Source organism: Eleginops maclovinus, chromosome 14 (genome assembly GCF_036324505.1).
Source record: "Eleginops maclovinus isolate JMC-PN-2008 ecotype Puerto Natales chromosome 14, JC_Emac_rtc_rv5, whole genome shotgun sequence".
In the NCBI taxonomy this organism is placed as follows: domain Eukaryota; kingdom Metazoa; phylum Chordata; class Actinopteri; order Perciformes; family Eleginopidae; genus Eleginops; species Eleginops maclovinus.
This window is the reverse complement of record NC_086362.1, coordinates 11,697,387-11,718,045: the sequence shown is the minus strand read 5'-3', so window position 1 is coordinate 11,718,045 and position 20,659 is coordinate 11,697,387. Positions and strand designations below refer to the sequence as shown.

At 40.2% G+C, this 20,659-nt stretch overlaps 1 long non-coding RNA gene across 1 annotated transcript in view; it reads right to left on the bottom strand.

The window, feature by feature from the left end:
- Positions 1-8,212: 8,212 nt before the first annotated feature.
- LOC134876080 (uncharacterized) overlaps positions 8,213-20,659 on the bottom strand; it is a 35,429-nt gene continuing 22,982 nt past the window's right edge. Inside the window, exon 5 of the long non-coding RNA XR_010167338.1 lies at positions 8,213-8,409. This is a non-coding gene — a long non-coding RNA (uncharacterized LOC134876080). The remainder of the gene's footprint in view (positions 8,410-20,659) is intronic.

Genomic DNA, 20,659 nt, shown 5'->3' with positions numbered 1-20,659 from the left:
AGAAAAAATAATTATGTGGGCTTGAGATGATACAACAAATAGAAATCCATCAGAAATGGAGAAGGCTCATGCAAATCCTCTGACACGCCCTAATGTCACCCACTCAGAATCAGAGTATAGGTTCATCCAATGATTTTGGTGCAAAAGCAGCTGAATCCAAAGAAAAACAAAACAATATTAGACTAAAAAATAGTAAAATGAAGTACAAAGCAAAAGGCATAGATTGTGAATGTACAATTAAAAGTGCTAAGGATGCCATGTTAATCAGTTTACAGAGCTATGGGCAGGAGTGTTGCCACCAGTGGTGACTTATTTACAATTATTGCAGTGGCATGAATGTCTCCTGATACCTTCCTTTGACACGATGGATCAGTCTTGAGAAGGAGCTCACTGTCTCCGCTCGTTAGGGTGGGTGGGTACCTGGGCAAACAATTGTTCAGTCTTCCTAACAGCTCCATTGCCTCATTCGATGCCGAGATTGCAGTCCTGATAGATGATCTGCTGCCCTGGTTGATGACGTTCCACCAGCAGACGAGCCTAAGAGATCACTGAAGCACAGGTATGGAGAACCGCCTAAACTCTGTCACATTACACAGGCTCATAACTTCACCACAAATACGGTTTCTGGTGCTAGCGGCGTGCTTTAGGACAATAACCCATTGGAGAGGTCAGATTGTGACTACAGACACTAGTGGAGACAAACATTTTTGCGCCTGCAATTATTAAAAAACACTCCCAAAACATGATTTAGTTGTTTTGAATTTTTGTACTTTTAGTGTCTTTGGTTCTACAAAAAGTCTTCTATGAATAAAATCATGCACTCTTGTCTTTGTACATCAATCATTGATACTACCCACAGGACATATATAACGATCACTCTTTTGTCCCCACTTGCATCAGGTCAAGATGTTGTAAGTTAAACCGTTTTTATGCTGTCCCTGTGGCTTTTCCTGCTCTGCCTAAAACTCGGCTGTATGTGAATGCCATCATCTCTGCTCACAAATGTAACAGTCTGACCTGTTCTTAACCTTACACCTGCAAAAGGGGCAGGGTCACCACAGGCCCTGTGCTCTGTGTCAGTTTGTGTCACATTAGGTTGTGTGATGGGTGGGTGCAACACTTCTCCTGTATTCACCTCCATGTCACTGATGTTCTCCTGTTCATTGTCAGTATTATGGTCACTATCTGAGCTATCTTCTGTAGTGTTTGACACGCCTACCTCACTTTCTGCTTTTCTGTTAGCATCATCTTGAGCAATCTGCTTGTCGTGTTCCTCTGTGTTCACCTTACAAAGCCTGGAATGATGCACTCTAACAAGAATCCCACCATGTCTTACAAATACAACAGCCCCATCCTGACCAATAACCACCCCTGGTCCCTTCCACTCAGTGCAGTCTGCTCGTTTGTAATATACTCTGTCTCCTGTCACATATTTGTCATCTGTAGGTCTGAGCTGCTTGCGAAGTGCCCTCCTAATTCTCTCTGAGCATTCGGCTTCAGTGAATGCTTTCCTGGAAGCATGCAAAGCTGATATGTGTTCTCCTACCCTAGCACTTACAGTGGTGCCCTCTAAGGCAGGTAGCTTATCAACTAACACAGAGGGGAGGTTAGGATTCTGTCCAAATACTAATTGATGCGGGCTGTAACCATGAACACTGAGCATACTGTTCTTGGCCATGAGGGCCCAGTCAAGAGCAGTGTGCCAGTCACATCCATTTTCCCGTTTCACTTTCTGGATGATTTCAGTGAGTGTCTGATTGTGTCTTTCCAGTAGGCCGTTGCTCCAGGGACTGTATCCTGCTGTTGTTCTTGTCTCAATGTTGAAGTTTTCTGCCATGTCTCTGATTTCCTGATTATTGAATTCTCCACCGTTGTCACTGTATAGTCTCCGGGGGGGGCCATGTACGCTTATCCATGTGTGAATGAAGGAGTTGACGATTTCACAGGATTTCTTTGTTTTCACAATGTTTCCAGCACTGAAACGTGTAAAATGGTCGATGATATGGAGATACCATACACCTGGTTCCAACTCATGCAGGTCCACTGCTACCGTTTCATTGTACTCTGAGGCCAAGGGCAAACCTGCAGCAGGCCTTGGTTTGGTCTTGCTGTACCTCTTGCATATGTCACAGTCATGTACTATTTGTTGCAAAATAGTGACACAGTCTTTGTCCTTATTTCCTGCGCTTTGAATGAGCCTTTGTAGACGATCTGCTGAGGCATGGCCAAACTGTTTGTGAAGCTTCAGAAGAACTTTGTGTTTCTCATTGGTGGACATGTTTTCTGTCACAGTAAGGACTTCATCCTCAGGCTCACTCTTTTCCGTATCTTTGTCTCTGATGTCTACACAGTAGTGGCCAGAGCTAGTGAATTCAAGAGGCACAGGTTGTCTGAACATCACAGCTCGGTCGTTTTCCATGTCCAAAATGGTTCCTGCTTTCTTCAAAGATGTTTTGCTCAGCAGCAGTGGGATGTCAGCTTTGACCACTTCAGCTTCAACATGACATTTTGTCTGTCCTATCTTAGCAGGTAGTTTTACTTTTCTGCTGGAATACACTAAGTTTCCATCTCCAAATCGAAATGGCCTGCTACTGGGGATTTCTGTTTGCAGCACCTGGTTTACTTGGTCTGGGCTGAGGTCTTTCACATAGCTTTCCAGCCATTTCTCCCCACATACAGTACGAGTACAAGCAGTGTCAATGATAGCTGACCCCAGGGATTCAGCCAGGAAGATTTCTGAATCAGACATTGAAGCTTTGGTAAACAGTGTGATGTTACATTCGTCAACATTTTCTTCTTCAGTTAGTTTGACATATTCACTCTTCTTATGAGGACAATCTTTAGCCCAATGAAACGTGCTCTGACAGATGGCACACCTTGATCTCCTACCGAATTTATCCAGTGGATTGGTACCTTGTAAGGGCTGCCTCTGTTGTCCAGTCTGTACCGTGTATCGTTGTCCTCGTCCTTGCGGTCTTTGCTCTGTAAAGAACGCCACGTCCTGCTGGTTCACTTGTATTCCGCTTGACGAGCCTGGCGCTTTTCCTCCGAAAATCCTCTTAAGTGCCGATTTCATATCGACGAACTTCAAGTCCGTGCACGCAGTCAGTGCAAGTTGCCTGCTTTTCACGTCCAGACAAGCCGTGTCCAAGAGCTTAAATGCTAACACAGCATCGGGTAGCGTCATATTGTACTTTTTCATCCGGTTATATCTCTGCTCGAAGTCAATTATGTAGTCCGATATGGACAGAGAATTTTCTTTTGTGATGCTATCAAAATGAGAATACGCTTCATATGCACGGTCTTTTTCCTCCTTTAGAAACACACTATCCAATTTAGCTAACAACGTATCCATACCGGTATCAATGTCCAAGTCATCTGCAGGTATTTCCATTGCGATTTCCCGGGCTCTTCCTTGAAGCCCCAAGGCGACAGCAAGTGCATGTTTCTCTTTGTCGAGTTCTGTAACACGCGTCCAGACGTTAATTTCATTTTTCCAACTCTCGTACGGCTTGGTCTCGTCAAACTTCGGCGGAATTTTGTAACTAGCAGCCATCCTCTGCTACCAATGTTAGACTCAATAAACACGACGTTTATATCACTTTAGTGACTTTATTCCAGTTCAGAACAGGACAACTCAGTGGCCACCATTTCCACTGTAACCGGTCTACTCCAGTAACTCCAACATACAACGCATGCGCACAAGCGTTCCCAGGGTCAAAAGGTTACAAAGAGGGAAAATACAAGTTAACAGTAACGCCTTGTGCGGCTTGCTTTGTCAATGCTACGTTTTTTAAATCTGGTCATGCCAACAAAGCTCCTTTGTATTGTAACAGATGTTTATTTAACAAACAAACAAAACATCTTCACTCAAGACTCCAAACTCATCAAAATGTTTTAGGCACAGTGTCAAAAACAAACGAGAAGGGGTTTGGTGCAGGCTGCACTGTTTGGTAACAAAATGATAGGAATTGAACATACTGTGGCTTTATGTAAAATAGCGTGAGGCTGCTTCAGCAATAGAGAAAAGAAGCATTGGGATCTCGCTAAGACCTCAAAGGAGCTCAAGCCATCGGAACACAAGCTTAAAATTAAGTGCCCAAAAAAGTTGTGGATCAAAACCATAGATCAAGTCTTGGTGCTGATAACTCAACACTAAACGGCTAATTCTTGTTTTCTCCTTTGATCAGGAGACTAGACACTTCAGTCGTACATTGCACGATATTGACATCCTTGAGGAAATCAACAAGACACTCAATACACAGACAGATCTCACTGATACCCTCTCGGAGAACAGTATGTTAACATCTTCTTCTCTGTGAAGTCTTTTCCCCAAAGCCAGTTCTACATTTGTTTCTAAACATTAGTCGTGGTAGTGTGTAAAGGTGACTTAGATCTCAAATTATGTAGTCAATCGTTAGGGAATTAGCCCTTTAAAATCACTAGGTTATTCTTCATGGTTTGTTTTCAGGTTAATATGATATTAAATCTGACATGTCAAAAGCATAACCAAGTTCTCTGTTGTCCTATTTACACTTCCAAGGCTCTAAACTATCCACCCTTACTACATAAAAAGTTGCAAGCCGAACCACCACATAATAGCACAAATCGTATAAAACACGTCATTTGCAGAAGGCTAGACGAACAATGAAATTGTGAAATAATTAAATCAGAAGGCAAATTGAATAAACCAAATTAATTTAGGTGAATAACGTACCCCAAGTACCAAATAGCCAAGAGGAGAACTGATACCAATTTAATACTTACGCCTGCAACCCTACACTCGTCTGCACAAGCAAGATCAGAAGAATTAGCTGTTTGATGATGAATTCTGTAAACAACTTATACAAGATGGGAACACATTCTCTGGACCTTTTTTCATCTATTTTGCTATTTATTTCTTGTGTTGCATTTGCTGTCAATTAAGATAAGACCCATGATTATTCCTCTAGGGACAGCTTGTGAGCCACAGGGTTATCAGTTCTCAAATAATTTCTTGCAAGTGTGGTAAACCATTTCAGACAATCATATAAAGTATGTGGGAATTAACATGGATTTGTGGGCATGTTTAACCACTAAGACCAACCAGCTATTCCTTCACCAGCTCCAGTTACTCACAACCAACATGTTTCATTCATGACTGCAATGGTGAGTGAACGAAAAAAATAAATTATCTATGTGGTATGCTTGAAAAGATGAGAAAAAGAAAGAGGGGAAGTCATACAGAAAGTGGAGAGGCCATCATGCACAATCCATACTGACACAGCACTCAATGATCCACCCACTCAGAATCAGAAGTATTTTATTCATCCCAAACTGGGAATTTTTTTGCGTTGCAGCAGCGAAATACAAAGAGAAGCAAAACAAATACAAATAATTAGAACTAAAAATATTAAGTAAAAATAAAAATGAAATATACAAATGTACAAAAAGGCAATAATAATATGGTGTAAATGTACAATGTAAAGTGTGAAGGAGTGCATGTTAAATCCAGTTTACAGAGACGCTATGGAGCAGTGAGTTCTCTGCCAGCCAGAGGGTGATTAATTTACAGAGTTATTGCAGTGGGCAGGAATGTTCTCCTGTACCTGTCCTTGTGACAGCGGAGCTGGAGCAGTCTGTTGGAGAAGGAGCTCCACTGTCCTTCCAGCTGCAGGTGTAGAGGGTGGGTGGGGTTATCCATGATGGGCAACAGTTTGTTCAGGGTCCTCCTCTCCACTTCAGCTTCAAAGTTGTCCAGTTCGATGCCGATGACTGAGCCAGCTTTCCTGATCAGTTTATTGATTCTGCTGGTGTCCCCGGCTCTGATGCTGCTGCCCCCCAGCAGACGGCAGCAAAGAAGACTCCAACTCAACACATGAGCTTATGTTGCAAACCGCCTTAAAAGCTCTGTCTTAAATGTTTACGACAGGTGCCCTCATAAACTTCACCACAAATACAGGTTTCTAGGGAGGTTTGCTGGCGGACAGTCTTTATGAAGAGATGTCCAAACCCATTAAAAGATAAAATGAGAAGGTGCAAAAGGAAAGTTGTATCTTTTACAGGAAACTATTATGATAGGACAATAAGTAAAAAACACTTATTGTTGATAACTAAGATCGTCCCTGTGCAGAAAATATTTTAAAAAACATATCCACAATAATCATTTTAGATAGATATTTGAAGTATGTTTTAATTATGTTTTTATGATTTTTTACTTTGTAAAGTGTCTTTGAGTTTCTACAAAAGAGCTCTATAAATAAAATGCATGCACTTGTTGTCTTGTAAAGGCATACAAATCCATATGATACAGCCCATCAAGGGTACATTATGTAAATAAGTCGATCATTACATGGTTGGTCTCCACAGCTTGTAGTACACTGAGTAGATGCGACCTTAAGTCACCTTTGTTCGCCCCCTGCCAGCAATTTGCAAGTATGAGGGAGAGTCCGGCCAAGCGTGTCGCAGAGTCAGGGCAAATGCCATCTACCCGCACATAAATAAACTCATTAATAAAGTGGCTTCAACGCTGTCTCACATTCCATCAAAATGCAAAGTGCTGATTTGGATGAACCCTCGAGGGCGTGCTCCATATTCCACTTAATTATTGCCTCAGAGTTTAGTGCCCTCTCTCTTTCCCCATTATTTCACCTTGCTCGGTCTTTCACTCCCCAACCTCTACAAAGCACATTCTTTACGTTCCCCACGCCCTCTCATTTATTTCATTAAATAAAAACAGGGAGAGAAAGAAATACTTGAATGGTTTGACAAGGAACTTTGTTCTGTCAAGACTACAATTGAAGTACACAGAGGTGACAGGTGTCCCTGTGCTGCAATACAAATCACTGCATAATCCTCTAATCCCTTATCAAAAGAAGACAAGGTTAGGCTACAGGGGGCCTTATAGTTCACAAGGTCATTATGAGTTTATTATATGTATGTCATGCTCACTCCGACAATACTATGTAATGTAATATTTGCTGATTCACATAACAGTGCACAATTAAACCTGTTGTAGGCTTTTTTGGTGGGGGATTTTATGGCCAAAAGATCCATAAAAACGGTATTGTAGTTAGCTAGAGCTTGGCATCACAGTATGGCAGCCTAAACGGCTTTAAAGACCCATAAAATTGCAAATAAAATGTTCATGAAATTACCTCTATTATGTTTGTAATGAATAAAGTCTTTACAAGTTACTGTTTGAAGTAAATGCATATGACCTTTCTCATCTGGCTTAGAATAGAGAGGGAATAAATAAGCGGAATGATGGCTTTGTTTTCTGATTCTGAGACATTATTCTTTTGTCTTTTTTCGCTGCCAGTTCCTGGGGTACTACTTGAATATGCTGAAAGTATTGTATTTTTTCCCCAGTGACTCCCACAGAGTCAAATCCCAATGCAGTTTATCAAGTTCATGCTAGAGAAAGAAGCAGGTAGAGCTTAAAACTAGACATATCCTAAATATGGATCTTTCAAATCAAGCTCAATGTTAGCAAAAGACAAGAAAGAAATAAAGAGAAGCAAGCTGCTTTTGGAATGTAAATGTCCTCTGATGTGTTAACATTAATGCCAAGCAACCACTTACACGAAGGAATCAATCAAATAGTAACCGAAAACAATTACTGTAGGGCTTGAAGCTTTCAAGATGGCGCTGAGGATGGCTGCCGTGTCTCAAGCTCCTCACCAACTCCACACCTTACATTATTGCACTAGCTGTTTGCACTAGTTTATTCTTGTCTAATTTTTGCACTATTTTATTTATCTTTTTTGCACTATGTATGTTGAGTTGTTAGACGAGCCTGGGATATAAGATTTTCATTGCTAGCATATACGCTGTATCTGCTGTGCATATGACAAATAAAACCTTTCAACCTTTGCTTACCATTGTCCCAAACAATGGATTTAATAGACGTTTAAGCATTGTTATTATGACCGTTCATTTTGTATTTGAAAAAAGGCTCAGAAGATTTAAACAGATGCCAACAACTCAACAAACATTTTGCATGAGACCATTTTTAACGAGAATAAACTCCCATGTGTAGGTAAGGAAGGAAGTAAAGCACTATCACAAATGGCAAAGTCATAGTGTGAAGAAACAAACATCTGCAATAAAAAAAAGATTTTAATCAAAATCAAATTAAAAGTCGCTTTACACATAAAGAGATGTTTATGTAAATAAAAGTCAACCTTTACTTAGTTTAATAATATCTGTGATATTAATGATTTCTCGTGAAAATATTTAAATCATAACATTTGTGTTTGGCCATAATCGTTTATGTTCCTTTTAGGGTTCTAAAGCATAAGGGCCCTTGTGGGATGGCAGATTGCAGCCAATCACCTTCGCAGTTAAGCAAATGATTCGCTGAAGTCAGTCCTTGGCCTCGACAGTGGCAGTAGAGTATCAGATGGTGATGAAGGAAGTGAGGATAGGCTGCAGAGTAAAAGTGCACCATCATTAACTTTGGAAGGCTGAATTTCTTCTAGAGAAGACCCCAATGACAGTGGAGTCATGCAATAACTTCTGAAGTGGTGCAACCTTGTGCAGAGAAACAACTAGTCACAACCCAAAAGCAGACTAATAACTGCTGCAGTTATTGCAGCTATTTTGAAGTTACTTAAGATTGTGAGAAAGGTCTACTTAAAAACCCTTAAAAAGGCATGTACATCCAACAGTACTAAATGAAAACATTACATGGCTGGTTTTTAAACATGTACATACATTTAAAAGACATAAACCTGTCACAACCAAATGATGGGTTGTGTTAGCCTCTAAAATATTTTGTTTATTAAAATAAAATGTTCTGGCTAAACTTAAAAGCAATAAAAGCCCTCAGAAGATGACAAGGCCACTCTATATTAGGAACTAGTTGCTCTTTGATTCCACAAATATCATTGACTTGATCATAGTTTACTGTTCAAGTTGTGGGCAGATACTATGACTGACAGTTAAGATTAAGTTTTCCTCAAATGCGCTAAAACATTTAAAGATCTTTATTTGTGTTCAACACAATAGTACAAAACTGAAAACTAAGTGTGATAACACACATTAATTCAACCTCTGATGCTAATAAATGTATATTCAGTTCACGTAAATCCTGGCTGATTGCATGAGTGTTTCTAATCAGCCTTGTGTAACACAATTGCTCGAAGATGACTTAATAGTATTCATATAAGCTTCCGGCAAGATAAAACCATATGGTGTTTAAAATTTGGATCTGTGAGAGGAATGTGATTTAACAGTTTGGTTCACTAAATCATTAGAAGAAAAGCTAAAAATATCACAAACGTACACAGAGAGAAAACAACACATTGCATGCCAAGCATCCACCCACCTGCCTAACCATATAGATGCAAAACAGGCAATCTTCGCCACACACAAACACTTTGCGGCATGACTGTGTTTGTGCCAAACACACTACAATGTTGTATGTGTGTTGAAAAAATGTACACAGTAAGGGAACAGAAGCCAAACCAAGCAGATGTTCACAATACTATGCCTCAGGTCTGATAAGGGGAGTCTGAGACCTGTGACCCCAGATGTGCGGTCTTATTCTGGGCAGAGAGAGCATTTGAGGGTCATGAATTATTCCACGTCCATGCCTCTCTGAGTACCTGTAGTCGGCTCTGTGGAGACAGAGTCAAGGGTCTTTGACTGACAAAGCCTTTGATCCCATAACAGCCACGCAGTCTATGATCAGCGTCTCTCTGAGGGAGGGAAGACCAGAGCTCTCTTGACACTTGCTCCCAGTGAGCTCTCTTGCACACTCTGTCTCTTTCTGTGCATCAATCTGTCACTCCATGTATTAACTCCGAACTCCATACATATGTGTTTTCTCCTGTTTTCTGTCCCCCACCTCATAATAACTATGTATTAGGTTGCGTGTTAATGAAACAGACTTTCGCAATTACATTTTTACCTTACACATTCACATATATTACTAATACCCTCTTTATACAGAGGTTGGTGTGTGTACGTTGAGAAAAAAGAGTAGACAACTCCTTGGGTAATTACAGTTGAAATGTTGCACTCGACTGATGATGGGGGTATGAACTTAATTTGTAAGGCGTTCACATTTCTCCCTAATAGTATCTGCGTAACAATGTCATACTCAAAGCCCTTGGTTTCTTTTTTTATCCTCACTTCCGTGTTTGCTCTAATAGCTGAGGGGGGCTCTGTCACAACCCTAGTCCCAGCTGCATGGTCCAATAGCAGCCAACACGAAAGGGCTTGGGGGTCTGATTAAGCTGCTGAAATGGAAGCAAAGCCAAACACAAGGACAAAAAGATGGGTGCGTGTTCGGGCATATGCTGTTATTTTAGAACATTTATCTGGTGCACACAAACACATATGTACACTAAAGCACACAAGTTACAGTACATGCATATGCTCCTTCCTCAAACACCTCTCCTGTGTTTTACTCAATTTTGAATTTCACCAAACATGCTCTTTGTCACTACAACAATGCAGTCCCGGGTCTATGGCTCGCCAATTGTTATCAAAGCTTAGAGCTTCATCCATCCAACTAGCGATGACATGAGGACTGCTTCCAATACAACTCCAGTAATACACAAGTCAAATTAAATATTAGGACAAAGATAACATATAATGCATAAATAGTAAGTTATGACATACTGTAGAGCGAACAGAAAGGGACAAAAATAATTCAAAATTCTTAGTGACAAAATTAACTTCAAGGTGGATGCACTGATAGCATCAAGCTAGTCCTCATATGTTCATTTGCCATTCAGACTAAAGACTTGCCAACATAAGTGGGAAATGATAGGCTCAATTTGCAGATGAGGAAGGGTCAATTACAGTGTAATGCAGCATCCCAGTGGAGTTATTATGTTTATATTGCCAGTGATAAGTCAGGGAAGATGTTGTCTGTTTTTATGACTCCACACCCAGAAAAGCTGTAGTAAAACTTGCCCTTTGTTCTGAGTGTGCATGTGTATTTTTCTGCTCCAAGGGGAAATTAATAGAGACAGAAGAGGAAGGGGTCTCTAAACACCGAAAAAAAACCAACATGAATAATTAATTAACTTTAAGTTCAGTGAATCCAATGCACATGTGTGCATGCATGTGTGTTAATAGATGGTTCACATACGGAAACATCTAAAAAAAAAATCATTTTGGATTCCTTCATGAATCTCTGCTATTTGCAGCAAGTAAAGCAAATATGTTAAGAAAGTAAATGAGACGGAGAAAGAAAGAGAGAAGAGGCTGGAGGTAGAAAATGAAGCAGAGATATACAGAGCACAGGTTGGTGTGCTGATCCAATGTGTCTGTGGACCCCTGAGAGAGCTAAGCCAATTAGCTAATAAAAAGGAAGTGGATGAAAACAAGGCAGAGGTGGTATAATCAGGTTGGCCAGAGGTGTGAAGGCTTAAGTATTAGCGGCTGAAGGCCCTGAAACTTGTAAGACAAGCACTTTGCTCACAGTCGGTCACCCTCAACACTCCTTTCCTGAAACTGACACCCATATGGTGTAACAAAGTATCTTTGTGAAACCCAAAGGAACCTCTGCTTTAATTATTGCAGTGTTTTGTAATAGTTAATTCCCACTTTTCCATGTTTTCATTTCGCCAGCATAGCAGATAGGGTAAAATAAATGAGGACATAGCAATGGGAATGGAAACTAGCCTTAAAACATGCTGAAACAGAAATTAAAGAAGAGAACCCACGAAACAGTTCATTATACTTCACTGGCTTTGTACTCATATAAACTCCCTAGAATGAAATGTAGACATTGTCAGATATACAGTATATATATCCCATTATCTAACAACGTGATGATGGGATCTTGTATATAGACGCTACAGATTTTTAGTATCATCATAAAGCACAAGAGGTGTACCAGGGATTAAAATGCATTTCTGTCTTGCAGTAAATTATATTGAGAGATGACAGAAATCTGCCTTGTCTGGCAAAGAGGCTGCTATCATGAACCAATTATACATAAACAGAGATGTCAGCCGAAAAGGAGGAGGCCATTACGACTCAGCATAATTGATTTGACCATGTTTTTTTTTTCCTCTTGTCATTTTCAGTATGACAAAAATACATAGATAAATGTTGAATCTATAGCAGTACCTTTGCTGGTCAGTGAAATCATACTATACCAGCAAAAACAAACAAATATGCCTTTGTTATAATAAAGTGGGCACAGGCTGTGCATGCTTTGTGTGTTCGTCTGGACAGAGAGTTGAGGAAACACAGACAACACCTGTCAGGGCTGGTGTAAGGTGGCCAACTGTCAGGCCCACAGCCTGTATAATATGCAAGGTACAGAAACTGCAGGGCGAATCCCAACATGAAGTGATAGACACTATGGCAACTTGAATTAACCAAGCTGATGACATGGCAGTCAAAGATTCACAGATTAAAACAAACAAAAAGGTTTTTAAAAAATGCAATACACAACAACTTAAATAACTCGCACACAGACAGACTTAAGTCTGAAATGAGATTGTGTGGCCAGCTGAGTGTCACTAGCTCTTCCATGCATGTATTAATATGTTATTGGCGAGGACAGAGAATAAAATCTGGAACACAACAAAAAAAAAAAGGGCAACAAGGGCATTGAAGTCCTAGACAGGAAAAGGCACTCAGGGTCCACACATGATTTATATTTCATCAGTAAGAATATGAGGAAAAAATGACGGAGAATGTGAGCGTCTTTGCTAGGAACTCCATGCCAATGTGAGTCATTTGTCCCGGAATGCCCGTATACCATGAAAAACCTTTGAAACGATTAAAATAACCCATCCATGCTTGGAATACGTGAATAATTTCTATTGCATGAAGTACGGACTGCAACAACTTTGGGGCAAATAATTGATCTAGAGTAATAGTGGGGAGAGTGGCAATCTTCAGAAATTGACACAGGTCTGACAATTCCTATATTTTACATGTGAAGTGGAATACTTTTATAATGGCTGATGGGAATCAATTATTGAGGGGCCTTAACCATCTCCTTCCCATCCTTCATGTCCAAGCCTTTTGGACAAGTGTGGCAGTGGGGTCTACTTTGAATGTGAGCAGCATGTCTATCTGTGACTGTTTAGAGCCAGCCATGCAATGAACAATGTCTGGCATGGCCCAATATCTCACTAATGGCAGAAGTTGAAAGGTATAGCTTAAAACACACTTTCCAGAAGGCAGTCATTTTGAGGTGAGTCTTCGCCCTTTGGGGCATTTTCTAATCTATTTTATAATAGTGTCTTTAGTGTTTTGACTCTTTAAACACAGAGTTGCTACTTATTCATTATCATGAAATTTAGTCCAAAAAAAAATGTATTATCTGTGAAAAAGGGGTATTGTACTGGACTTTACTGTAATGGGTCGTAATAGTTTTCCCTTTCATTAAGGCATTACCAATGCAAAGGAAAAGATATGACAAACAACTTTCAATATAGTCCTGTTGAAATACTGCAGTTTTAACTGTGACAATAATGTTTTTTCCTTTGTTCCTTCTCAGAATGAGAACAACAAATTAGAGCCAACAAAAGTAGTCTTGTGTATTGCAAGAAAACTATATACAGAAAATATATTCAGTCACATACTCCCAGAATTTAAATATATAGGTCACTTTCATAATTTTAACTGCAGCTCAATAATTAGTAGCCATGCCTCACACCATGCATCCCAGACTCAAGTGGAAAGACGTGTGAGATGTGAAGAAAAATAAAGGTCAATGTATTTACAGTCCAGGACTTAAATCTAACTGAAAACAATGTTACTATGGAAAAAGGGTTCAATCAGCACCATCACAGAAAACATACACTTACTGTCGCATAAACACAAACCCATACACACAGCTATTTACAAAAGCTGTACATTTAGTGGCATTCTGCGTTCTTTAATGCTGACTAGCTACAAACTTCCTTTTTACAATGTTACTGCAGACAAAGTTTCTCTTCTTAACTGAGACAAAAGCATGAACAACTGTAGGATATGAAAACAGAGACAATTATGTGTTGTTGTGGTCAACATTGGACAGTGATGGTAAATGAGTCTCATTAGGATCAGAAGTGTGCTGCTATGGGATTTGCTCTGGCACCTCTGCTATGATGGTTGAGGTTTTCGCATGTGATAGTCTGAGTAAACACGAATCATTGAAGTTGAGGTAAGCATTGAGAAATTTAGACAACTGCTGTACCGGTCGTGTAGATTTCCTCTGCCAGGCATTCTGCGGGCATTTGCTGCAATAAGGTGATAATTGAGCTAATTTCCATCATTGCACGTTTCTAATATACACATACAGAAGTGTGTGATACAGCAAGTCCCATGTGCACACCCTTTGCATAGTTTTTTCTCTGATTATAGGACATAACGTAATTACTTGTTGAATTAAAAGGATGTTAAATACACATTATTGTTCAAACATTAGCTTGTGATCTGACTGTATTCATTATTGATAAAGTATAATGTGAGATTGTGTTGTGTGTCTTACATTCATTCAGGTTTTTAACAGAGAAAACTGGGTTACTCTTTATCCCCGTTGAGCAAGTACTTTATGGAAACCTTCTTGAGAATATACAGTGGTATGCAAAAGTTTGGGCACCCCTCTGAGATTTCATGACAATTTGCTTTTCCTTTATAATAGAAGATCACAGCAACAACATTTGTTTTCCTACAAAGATGTAGACGTTTTAGTGTTTTCCAGACCAAAATTCTTAGGGTAGCATTACATAGTTTTATTATAATAAAATAAAATGCAAAAAATGGGATGTGCAAAAGTTTGGGCACCCTTATAAATAGCATTCATTTCAACACCTGTACGGATTTATAGCTGACAGGTTGCTGCACAAAATTGCTTTGATTAGCTCATTAGACCTTCAATTACAAAGACAGGTGGAACCAATCATGAAAAAGGCTATTTAACATAGGTAATAGCTGGCTGTGCCTGGCCTAGGTTCTTTCTTAGGGAGTGGCAAGATGGGGACCTCAAAACAACTCTCCACTGACCTGAAAGCTAAGATAATCCAACATTATAAATTAGGAGAAGGGTACAAAAAATTATCTGACAGGTTTAAACTGTCTGTCTCCACAGTCAGAAACGTAGTTGTGAAATGGAAGGCCACAGGAACAGTCCGTGTGAAGGAAAGATGTGGTAGGCCGACAAAAATAGGGGAAAGGCACAGGCGAAGGATGGTGAAAATGGTCACAGAGAAGCCACAGACCACCTCCAGAGAACTACAACAACATCTGGCTGCTGATGGTGTAGTTGTTCACCGTTCCACAATCCAGCGTACTTTGCACCAGGAAGAGCTCATTGGAAGGGTGATGTGCAAAAAGCCTTTCCTGAGTGTTAATCACAAGAAGAGTCGCATGAGGTATGCAAAAGCACATCTGGACAAGCCAGAAGCATTTTGGAACAAAATACTGTGGTCAGATGAGACCAAGATTGAGTTATTTGGTCATAACATGAACAGGTATGCATGGCGAAAAAAACACACTGCATTCAATGAAAAGAACTTGTTGCCCACTGTAAAATTTGGTGGAGGATCTATCATGTTATGGGGCTGTGTGGCTAGCACAGGTACTGGAAAACTTGTTAAAGTTGAGGGCCACATGAATTCCTTACAGTACCAGGAGATTCTTGACAAGAATGTTCTAGAGTCAGTCACAAAGTTGAAGCTACGCCGGGGTTGGATTTTTCAGCAGGACAATGATCCTAAGCACCGATCAAAATCCACCAAGGAATTCATGCAGAAGCACAGGTACAATGTTCTGGAATGGCCATCCCAGTCCCCAGACCTTAACATCATTGAAAATGTATGGATTTATTTGAAGAAGGCTGTCCATGCACGGAGGCCAAGAAACCTGACTGAACTGGAGACGTTTTGTGTGGAAGAATGGGCCAAAATACCACCTGCCAGGCTTAAGGGACTTGTCTGTGGCTACAGGAGGCGTCTACAGGCCGTTATTGCAGCAAAAGGAGGCAATACTAAATATTAATGGAATTATTTCTTAGGGGTGCCCAAATTTATGCACATGCCTATTTTTGTTTGAATGCACATAAACATGTTTCTGTTTGACCAATAAAAGTTATTTCACTACTGAGATGTTTCTGTTACCATAAGGTATAACATATGTTAAAATGAAGTTGCTGCTTCAAAAGCTCAGCAAGTGACAAACTGATGCAGTGGTTTTCCTAAGGGGTGCCCAAACTTTTGCATACCACTGTATCCTTCTATGTGTCTTGTTCTATTTGTTGCATGCTTTCCGATCAGTGACTAATTATAGATAGTCTGTACACTACATAATCTGCAGCGGAACTTTCTTTGCAATGGAACAAACTTTGTACAGTTTTTTGAACATCAGCCTTCAAAGTTGTAATAAAGTTGCTCATCCAGTCATGCAAATCCTTTCTCCCTCGACCATTATTAACCCATTTAAGCCGGGGGAATCATTGCCGCATTTCTACCATTAAAACCGGGGGCCCTGTTGCTTCATTCTACCATTGAAGCCGGGAAAGTTGACACGTCATTTTCTGGTACAAGAGCTCTGTGGTATTTTTTTGCATTAATTAATCAGCCTCTTAGCCAATGAAATGCATCAGAATATAAATGTGGCATTGTTTGGATTTTTTTGGAGCAATCATGGCAGACTTAGACTACTGCGGAGGGAATTCTGAAGTTAATGAAGGTAGGATATTGACGATCTGCACAGCGCTGATGACATTATTGCTGACGACTTTGAACCCGTCGAACCAATCGACCGGGATTTATGGTTAAGTCATATGTTTGAAGACGGAGACGATGATGACCATGAGTTTGAAGGTTTTGAAACCGAGTGGAGGACGAAGAATTACCACTCTAATCCACAGAGTTTTTTCAACCGCACCCCAGGGCTGAAAGTGGATTTACCTGCAGAGGCCACTCATGAAAGCCACAGCTGTAAGTTCTCAAATAATTTTTGAATTTTGTTTCTATCTACTAGAGAGACTGAGAAATCAAATATTTAGTAGGCGTTGACACAATTGCTGAATTTCCAGAAACACTTCAGGTTGAAGGCGGTTCTTCTAAAATCGCCCATAGGTTTTCCAGGCATTTTTTCCAGGCATTTTAGGCCTAAATGGGTTAAGCAGCATTAAGCATTATTTGGCTGGGTGAAGTTTGACGGTGGGCGATGGGGGTACTCGCGATGATGTCAGCTTTGTAAACTGAGCCTTTGGCCAACAATCCCCTAGTGGAGGAAAGGATGGATCAATCCAGGGGTCCTATTACTCTGCATGCATAGATAATGTCATGAGATGATCCCTACTAGAAATCCCTGGATGAAAGCAAGAGCCCACAGATGATCAGTCTGAGAGGAGAGGATTACAAATTAGATGAGGGAACTACAGAAAAGGACAGCAAGGAAAGAATTTCATGCTTGTTCACTTTTGAAATTTTCACATTTTCACTCACTTTTTGAAACACAAGGAGGAAGGCAAAATTAAGCCATGCTGATTATACTGAAAGTGTCCTTCTAAAATAACATCCAGACTTACTGTTAATACAACTTGTTTTGCCTCTGGGGAAGCACAATGCTATTTTTAAATCACCTGCCTGCTATGGGTACCAAATCATTAAGTGGTACTCTGAAAATATTTCTTGCCTTGCCAAACAATCACGCAGACTTTACTGCTCCAAACTGTAACATTGCACTGTAATGCCCAAACAGAGCACATACAAAATGATAACAATGGCCCCCTTAGTTGGATAATAGAAAGAAGAGTACTTACAAGTTCTTATCTGTTTGTTTTGTCTGTAGCTTTCACTGTCCTTTTTTGTCTCTTCCCCCCTCTCCTCAGCCCTGTCACTGCTCATGTAGATGTGTGCACTGGGGGAAACCTGAGGTCGATCCATTACACTCTCACTCATTGAGGCTGCCTGTGTGTGTGTGTGTGTGTGTGTGTGTGTGTGTGTGTGTGTGTGTGTGTGTGTGTGTGTGTGTGTGTGTGTGTGTGTGTATGTGTGTGTTTCTAATGAACAAAAAAATATTCGATCAGTTAGTTTCGAGTCCAAATGAAAACTATGGAAGAAGGCAGAATGAGGCATGCGGAGTAATGAAAGCTCATACTGATGTCCATGCATGTAGGATAGACAGCAGGGCCTATAAAAGACAAAGCCCTTCTCTAACTAAGTTATAGGATTTACTCTTTGTCCATTAGAGTGGTAATGCACAACTGTTTTCTATGACTTCCCTCAGTAGAATAACATCCAGCAAAAGATACCTGGCTATACACAAGTTGACAAGGAGGGAAAATGTGTTTTTATGATTTGAATGAAATTGACCACTACAGATAATGAATACCTCCAATAATTATGCACAAAGGGAAAAAGAAAGATAGTCACTCCTTCCTACACTCATAACAATAAGGCAATCATATTTTTGCCGATGTGGTGAGAAACTGACATGCCAACAAAGGAAACTAAGTGTATCACTTACAGTATTTCAGGTGATGTTTCACTTTTTTAAGCCAGCTTTGGCCAGTTTGATTGAATGCACCCTGTGTTGCAAAGTGGCATTCCACAGCCCTTTTGAAATGAGTGCACTACATTGGATTCAGCAATAAGATGATCGGATCAATAGCAGGCCTACAGATTGCGTGTGTGTTTGTGTGAACGTGTCTTTCTCCAACATCAATCCACAGCTGGCTGCTTATTCTACCCTAAGGCTACATCAACTTCAGTGGCTCACTGTGGGAGAGGGGCTCCAAACCAACATCGATACACAGCATGCTGAGACACAGGGAGAATGACTGATTGAATGAAACCTTAGAGTGGTATTTGAGAGCAAAGCCTCCGACAACAGCTCAGGCTGTCAGCCTTCCAAACAGACAGTCAGCCCCAACACAAAGCTAGGGAGGTTAAAAGGAAGAGGAAAATAAAAGAATGATTTTGTTTGAATACATGTTATGACTGTTAGCTGGGAGGCGGGAAAAAAAGGCAGACGGCATTAATATACATTTCAGTGTTTTGAAGGTATAATTATGGTAACAACAATGCTATAAATGTAAAGGTCTATCTGTCTTTGCACTAAAGTGCACATTTCTGAAAAAACTCTAAGTCTACTTACTTTTGTTGTTGTGTTCCTTTAAAAGAAGACATGTTTTTGTTACATATAAAACCTTTCCATATAAAAATATATATATTTGAACCAGCTTCACTGTGTTACAGTCTGCAAAGTTCCAAACTTTTCTTCATGTCTGTGTACATTACAACGGCTACATGCATCACCAATGTTAGGCACTATGCAGTTAAACAATGTTTAAAACATTTTTGACAAACAAGCTAGAACAAAACGTTTTAACTTGTTGAATTACTGGGGTTTACTCATGTAATAAAAAAGCATATTTACTTTAAAGTGTATTTTGGCATACTTTGTCAGGGAGCTGGCAGGGCTGTAAATAGTACATTCCTCTCCTGTACAGTATTCTTTTAAAAATGAAAGAATGATGAGAGAACAATATAAGCTGGCTAAGGAGGACACTGAGCAGCACTCTAAACTATGGATATGATGGTCTTATCATGTTTTGAGAGAAGAATGCTCCCTCCTAAGCTGCTACACTGCTAGCTTACTGCAAGAGTAACCTTAGGACTCCAATAGGAAGATCAGACGTGAAGCAGGAAGCCATTTGAGGTAACTAAGCTGGTGTAGCCCCTGTCGTCATCCTTTGTTTTTTTTCTGACAAATGACTGCTAGCCAGTATCACAGGGGACTGGCACTGAGAAAAGTCAGTGGGAAAGCGGAGATGCCCAAGTTCACGCAGAGTGACAGCTAATGCATTTTGAAAAAATGACCACGGTGCCACCGAAAGGAGCTAGGGGATTGGCAGAAAAAAGTTCAGAAATCTCATCTCGGTTTACCATCGCTCCCCATGCCGAATCTGACAGCTGCTGTATGCCAGCCTGCCTTGGAATTAATACTCTCTCTTCCTTCTTATATTTTTACATTTACATATTTTACAGCATTTACATTTGCCCTCTTTTACTGCTATCTTTCTTTTTCCTTCTCACAAAATGTCTCCTCCTGCCTGACATAGGATCAATGTTGTTTCTTCCTCCATCTGTGGCTCTTGGAAAACCAAATGATTTAAAGGGTAAATGCCAGTTGACTACAGGGGAAAATAAATACAATTATCAATAATGTATGCTTTGCTTGGTGAGGTTTTAGTCTTTGTTTCTTCAAGAAACAAGTCGTCAGGGAAGAACAAGCCTGAAAGCTTATCGACTAACATCTGTTGAGCTCAACTGCCTCTGTGAATAAGAGTGTATGGTCCATGCCAGTCAAGATGGAGCAAGATAATTAATGATCAGATTCATCAGAATGTTCTAAGTATACCACATTGTATGACATCACCAATCATTCTGACTTGCATTACCCCAATCACTGCAGCGACAAACAGCTCATTTAACTGATTGAAAGGTTACGTAAGCTAAATGGCTTGAGTGTACCACCACTCATTGATCAATTCATTGACTGATTGATTTAATGGAGTGGTGCCACTGTCTTCAGTCTGGAAATGCTGATGCAGCGCAGTCACTACCTCATGGCAGTCATGTCATATTGATTTATTCTTTTTCGCCACTGATGGAAAAGTGACTTGAATGCACAACCACTCACATATTGTATGTAGAGGAAGCTTGCATTTCAGCTCTTTTCCCATCTTAGCTATGCACTGAGG